Source organism: Curcuma longa, chromosome 11 (assembly GCF_044706935.1).
Source record: "Curcuma longa cultivar G26 ecotype Majalengka, Jawa Barat chromosome 11, ITB_CL_G26_1.1, whole genome shotgun sequence".
Classification (NCBI taxonomy): domain Eukaryota; kingdom Viridiplantae; phylum Streptophyta; class Magnoliopsida; order Zingiberales; family Zingiberaceae; genus Curcuma; species Curcuma longa.
In genome coordinates this window covers 23027451-23034468 of record NC_133871.1, presented here as the reverse complement: position 1 = coordinate 23034468, position 7018 = coordinate 23027451, and the positions used below count along the sequence as shown (strand labels likewise).

At 36.7% G+C, this 7018-nt stretch overlaps 2 long non-coding RNA genes across 3 annotated transcripts; both read right to left on the bottom strand.

Moving 5' to 3' along the window:
• On the bottom strand, window positions 1–2981 carry LOC141842054 (uncharacterized). Its single transcript, XR_012602848.1, has 3 exons — window positions 2923–2981; window positions 2747–2835; window positions 1–179 (listed from the first exon to the last, which is right to left on the bottom strand). It is a non-coding gene; the product is annotated as an uncharacterized LOC141842054 (long non-coding RNA).
• On the bottom strand, window positions 2979–7018 carry LOC141842053 (uncharacterized). Of its 2 annotated transcripts, none has more exons than XR_012602847.1 (4): window positions 6957–7018; window positions 6734–6851; window positions 4172–4295; window positions 2979–3079 (listed from the first exon to the last, which is right to left on the bottom strand). It is a non-coding gene; the product is annotated as an uncharacterized LOC141842053 (long non-coding RNA). The 2 variants fall into 2 exon arrangements; XR_012602846.1 differs by having other exon boundaries at window positions 4172–4246.

Here is a 7018-nt window from a genome sequence, read left to right as displayed (position 1 = left end):
GAGTAGCTTGAAAATTATTACTGTATCCAGACAGGAACCAGGGGCCTGAATATATCAAATGTTAATTGGGCGCAAAAAAAATGTCTGATTACCAATCCAGTAGCACCCATAATCGCTGGCACGCCCAGATATGCCATGACAACAACCTTGTATACCTTCACCAAAGAATATAGTAGCGTCTGCAAGTCCTCAAAACACATTACTTTGATAAGTTTATTTAGGCATTCCCATCATGATAGGAAAACATTTAAAAATCGTAAACTAATAAATTAATTGTCATTGAAAACAAATCATTTTCACGATTGCACTACTTTTTAACATCAGTCATTCTTTTAACTCAAAATTGCAAGTAACCCTATAGGATCCTGCCTATAGAACCAATGAGTCTTCATCTTCTGAGAACATCTCAAATAATATCAGTAGTTTCTAAGAGCAATTACTTGCTATTGCAAAAAAGTAGACATGCTCTCCCTATTCCGTAAAGAATACATGTAGATAAAGAACCACTGTAACAGAGGCAGGCTAGTAGTTATTTCCTCAAGAATAATCACCAAAAAGATCCATGTTGCAGCTGTGGCAATTCATGAAATTCAGGAGAAAACCAGTTCAAAGTACAGAGATATTTATATGGCCAGGTAAGTGCACCATCAATATGCTCGATGAACAGCTATCTGGAAAACCTTTTCTGCTAGATAGTAAACTAACAGTAAACAAGGAAAACCATCATTTTGCCACCTTTCCATATCTTCCAATCCTGTTACACTAGTATTCTTCAAAAACCAATACAGAAACAAATACAACTCTTAAATCAACCTTAACCGTGCTAGTACTACACCTCAGGTAGCCATTGGGTGGACCATATAGAGTAGAGAGAAGACTTTCTTGATTACAGATTGGACAATTGAAACTGTATTAACTTTTTAAAGAAAGTAGAAAGGCTTGCAATAATCTAATTGGCAATTCTTTAATCTGGATTCTTTTTCAATCTGGAATCTGATTCTTCAAGCTATAGCATATTCAGCCAATCTTTTGCAGATTGACAATTGCAATCAAGATTTTGCCAGTTACAGGGAATATATATTGTTAGTTACAGGGACGATAATGAAAGAGAGATTGTTGAGGTCGAAAGGCACCAGTTAATGGAAAATATATATTGGGAATCTACATTGTTAGTAACAGGGACAATAGTGACAGCGAGATTGTTGAGGTTGCAAAAGGACAATGGTGAAAGAGAAATTGTTGAGGTTGAAAAAAGGCGCCAAGTTAATGGTGAGATGGAGATCTAACAGAGAATGGGTCCACTAGGTCAGTTAAGGTTGCAAAGTGATCATTACAACAAAAGCAACAGTGATTGTGGCAAACAATATTGTCCCCTTAGGTGACGGTAGAAATGGCACAGGATATGAGGGTGATTGATAACCAAAAGAGAATAGGCAAGCATTAAGTTGGAGAAGGAGAGCAAAAGAAGGGGAACGGGAACGGGAACGGGAACAGAAGAGGAAAGATCAAAGTATAAGGGGAAGAGCAAGAAAAGGAAAGTGTTCAAAATGTTGCTCTGGCCAACAGCTTTGGACTTGGTGTATAGGAACACACATCTTAATGTGGGATTTGCAAAAAAAAAAAAAAACCTTTTATAAGTTTTAATGAAATTTAAACATAATGATAGGGATGCTTTTATTTTAAAATAATCTAGCTACATAAGTTAGGGTTGATTGGACACTAGAATGGTGTCGAGCGCATTTTAGGAAGATAGGGAAGAGTAAAATATTATGACGACATATTTGGACTCATCATCTAACCTCACACTCAACATCCCTATTCATCACGTGTGAAAATTATCGAACTAGTCAAATGGAACATTTCAATTTATACTCAAACCCGAGTCCAACTAACAAAGATTAAAACCTTTTGGGAGTACATTGTAATTTACCCTAGATTATACTGGTGAGTAATATTGATAAGCTAATTTGGTCAAACTGAAAGGTCCAATTTTAAGTTGGTTTTTGATAGATCAATTATATATAAAAAAATTCTTTTCTCAAGTCATGCACAGAAATTCCCACAAAACATGGGAATATATCTTGTTTTTCCTGAGATAAAGAGGTTATCCACAAATGATAGGACCCATTTTCTGTAAACATTTTAAGTAACAAAATTGACTGAAACAGTAACACAATATTGTGATGATTGGTTTTAACATGTTAACTCTCTTCATGTCCACACACACACACACCGCTCCACCCATTCACAGTCACACAAGACACCAAGATCAAATGTAAAAGTTTTATTATAAAGATGAGGTGACAGACATCCCGCGGACATGCGGACGGCGCGCACATCCTATAGGGCGGCACGGGGGCAACCCCCGGTGCGTGGCATACGGTCCAATATGGCCGTTCGTGATGACATTTTCCTTCCCCGAGCCACTTGCCCCGCGGACATGCGGACGGCACGCACATCCTATAGGGCGGCACGGGGGCAACCCCCGGTGCGTGGCATACGGTCCAATATGGCCGTTCGTGATGACATTTTTCTTCCCCGAGTCACTTGCCCCGCGGACATGCGGACGTCACGCACATCCTATAGGGCGGCACGGGGGCAACCCCCGGTGCGTGGCATACGGTCCAATATGGCCGTTCGTGATATTTCAAGTATTTGCATTCCAGTCTGAGTAACATAGACTAGCTATGTGTATGTGAAAATATCAGAAGTGAATGGAAAATGGAATAATTCTAAATACTTTTACCTGCACAACTCTGTAAATAGCCTTCAAAAGAAGAACAAAGCTATCAAGAGATAGACTCCGCAACTTGCTTGCAAGGGACAAACTTCCACCTGATTCAAGATGTAAGAACATGAAAACAAGAAAAAATAATATTAATGATCTTTATGTACGCAAAAGAATATGACAATTGGTCAGACCATCTGAATCACCAACTCTATCGCTGGTAACTAGATCAGAATCCATTGTTCGAGCTAATAGAACTGGAAGAGAAGCAGCGACTGTAGCTTTAATTGAAGCTTTCATTTCAGTAATAAGTGTATCACGGTACAGCCTCAACACAGACGGAAGCTTTGCCTAAAATAAAGTATATAGACCCTCTTAGAAAGAAACAAAATTTTTCTTTAACAAAAGTGAAGGTGTTAGTTAAACCATAGCTAAACAAAGATTACTTGGCAATCACCATTCCACATGAAACTACTGAAGGTATTTTCCTTTAACACATTAGTTAGCATAATCCAAGTCCTATTAAAAAATGGAAAGGAGAAGTACAGAGATAAATCATGAAAACAATAATTAAGACCATGTTGCTGAATGTTTGAATCGCAGTCTAAATAGCATGTCATGTTGGTCAGCATGGCCAAAACATACACGTTGGACCGACCAAGTAGCACACGACAAAGGTATGATACACAATACAGGTGTTGACTTCTTCTAAGAGTTTCTTCCAGATTCATGGGTAATGAGAGACAGCAAGCATAGGGCTGAGGCAGAGGTGTGCAATTGTGTGGCAGAGATAAATATAAGTTTCTCACATTTCTTATGTGTCATGCACAGAACTCGCAGTGCCGATGGGATACCACTCAACAACATAGTCAGTTGATTTTCAGATGTCCACAGGTGTAAGATACAAGATGTTATCTTCTTCGTTCCTCTAGCTGCATCAAGGCTTTCATCCAATTCCTCTAGCTTTGTCTTCTTCTTTTCTTTTTGTCGAGAAACCAAACACAAGAAACGGTGCAACCAGCAGAATGTGTCAACAAAGCATGATATAAGATCATTCCAACTAGAGATCGATACCTAGGCTCATAACAAGATCGCCTTTGTTTGAACAAGAAATAGCCTTCATCCATGCAAAATCAAAGTACATGGGAAAAAGAACAAAACAATAAAAAAGTTAATAAATATGAATAAAAAAACACAAATTTCAATCCCAAGCCCAAATGAAAAATGTTGAGTGTTACATTAGACCAAGACAACCAAAGTTAAAATTTCTCTAAATCTATGAAAATGAATGGCCAACCCCATTGTTGGAATAAACACAACCAGAAATGAAGATAAATAAATAGCAAGAAAAGTGAGATTAACTATACACATTAACATTGTTACTTCAAAAAAATATAACATATCTATCAAAATAAAATAAAATGAGGAAGAAAGGAAACTTGCTGTTCTTAGTAGACCAATGATGAGTGGAAGAAGAAAATCTTGAAGGTTAGAGCTTTCCTCATCCTCTAACTTCACCTGCAGTAAAACATAGTACCTTATGTGACTTGCAGTAATTTACATCAGCCTAGTGCATGCAACTATTGAAGTTTAGGCAAATTATTGATATACTTACAGCAATTTTGGACTTCAAATGATGAAAGAAAACAGAGAACAAAAAGGCATTTTGAATAGATGTAAATATGAATTTGACATTAAAAATATTGAAAAGCAAACACACATCAGAGATAGTAAGGTAGGAAATTTGGAAAAGACTACTAATTCTAACAACTGACAGGATAGTTGTTGCAAACTAATTCAAGTAAACTGACTGATATCATAATGGAAAATAGTTGGCAACTAAAAAAATAATTAGTTCTCTTGTTATCTATCTTCTAGGTATAAAGGAGAGTTGTGACCATGGAATTTTGCCTCCGTACATATCTTGTTAGTAATATTTTCAATTTTTCACATTTTGTATCATCATCCCTAAGGTCTCTGATTAACACATTGAATATCAAACAAATTCTGTGCAGCCAAGGTGCTACATAGAGTATATGAAATTTATGCAAGCTCCAAAGACACAATTGGAACATCTTGTAGAACTATACTATCAAGATGCAAAACAATATATATAAGAAAACATCTATCATAAAATGTATTCAAAAATCAACATACAAAATTCATATAAATGAAACTTTTTCAACCACAGCATCATATATCAAATTAATCAACCTAAGCAATCCATAAAAAGGAAATTGTATAGCAACTACGAAAAATGTAATACAAGTTAAAATTCTACATCTGCCACTTAACATAGAACAAATTACATATCAGTAACATGTAAGCGGTAATATTTAAAAAACAAGAGTTTGAGAGTTGCATCCCCAAGCAAAAAAATTGTAAAAAGATAGCAGTGCTCTTTCTAAAATAGTACTTATCTACCAGAATATCTTTAGCATGTTCATCATCATAATGATCTTTCTATTTTATATTAGTAGTGGATGGTTTGACTGGACCATTCTTTATTTAACTAGATTGAATTCAACTGACATGGATTGGCTCATGCATGGATCCAACTCACATAGAGCTGCACATTAGGCTACCTACACCACAATGGCTCACATACTGCAAAATGTCACCACATTAGAAAAGGCAATCTTTGGTTCATACATTAAACACCAAGGTTTGAAATGTTTCAGTACTCAGCCAGCTCGAGAAAGTGTTGTTATATCAGTGTCGGAGATGTGTCGAAGAAGGGAAGAGGAGAGGCAGTGGAAGAAGAGGGGAAGGAGAAGAGGTGGCAAAAGAAGGGGGAAAAGGAAGCATTTGATTTCGTCACGTCACTTTTCCTCACAGAAGATTTGTGGAGCTGGCTGAAGGTGCTCACGAGACAGCTTCGTGTCACATAGCTTTTGGTGCTTACGGAAGGCTTGCGGTGGAAGAATTCATGAGACAGCTCCGCCAAATCACATTGTTTTCGTCTCACAAAACAGAAGAAGATTCACAACAAAAGATTCATGAATGGCGTTACAAGATTGTGCCACCTTGGTGCTTGTGGAACAGCAAAAAATTTGTGGCGGGAGAAAGATCTCATAAACCCTTGTTGAGTTGTTCCACGTATTAGTTGGCGGGCATAATGAAATATTTTGTTCATGCCGGCTGGCACGAAACGTAACTTTAAGTGCTAAGCACCCATATAGATGTGTATAAACAACAATTCGGTCATATTCATTTGAAGTTGGAGAAAACTTTGTTTCACTCATATGTCATTATCATGTGGATGCCAATTCAGCATGATTCTTCTAAAATTCATTTATTTTTCTATACCTTTCATGATTTAAATATGAAATTGCAACGTTAATGGCAATAGCATGCAATTATAAGCTCAGCAGTGTTAAGAAAGACACGAACAATGTGTACAAGGAGCATTGATCGAGTGTTCTTGAAGGTATGCCACAAACCTGTGATTCAAATAATAACTATAAAAGTGAAAACCATAGACGAAAGTATACGCATAATTTTCCATGTTGCTTTCTATGGACGAACTGATATCCCATATATAAGAAACCAAGTAGAGATAAACAAGTGATTCAACGAGTGGTATGCATAAAACAAAAAAATGAAACTAAAGGGTCAGGTGAAAGATATTAGTGGACCAAGACCTGCCATACATATCACCATCTGTTACCCAAGCTTGGGTACAAGTAGCCGACAAGGGTGCAAATCCAAGGGTCTGGCACATTTTTTAAAAAATGTTATATGTGATTAATAGAAAATATTGATGTTCACTCAAAATGTTTGTGTCTAAATGTCAGTATCCAATACAGGTACAGATGTAGTAGATAATGAGTCAAAGTGTCAAAGATCACAATAATGTTGTAATTCTAATTCATAACCCTAACTCCATCAACATTTCCTACTTTACATCAATAGCAAGATGCATATTTATAACTTCAATACTACCACTTTCTCTAGAAAATTAGAAATGACAAAGCATAAGAACAAAGATGAGGGTTGACATACTTGGTCCTCTACTCCTTTCATAAGATCACCAGCCTTGCTCACTAATCTTGATAAAATCATTGAATCAACAACCTTGCCATCAGGTATGGAAGCACGCATGAATTCTGCAGAAAGAATGCTACAAAAACGAATATAGCATGTTAAAACCAAACTCTATATAATGAAACAAATAAGACTCATAAGATAGTAATTATAAATGTCGACGCAGTGAGATCTCCCTCACCAAATGCATCTCAACAACGTCCAGGTATTGCGTCAGTCTCTCTTGGAGGGCCATGTTCTCTT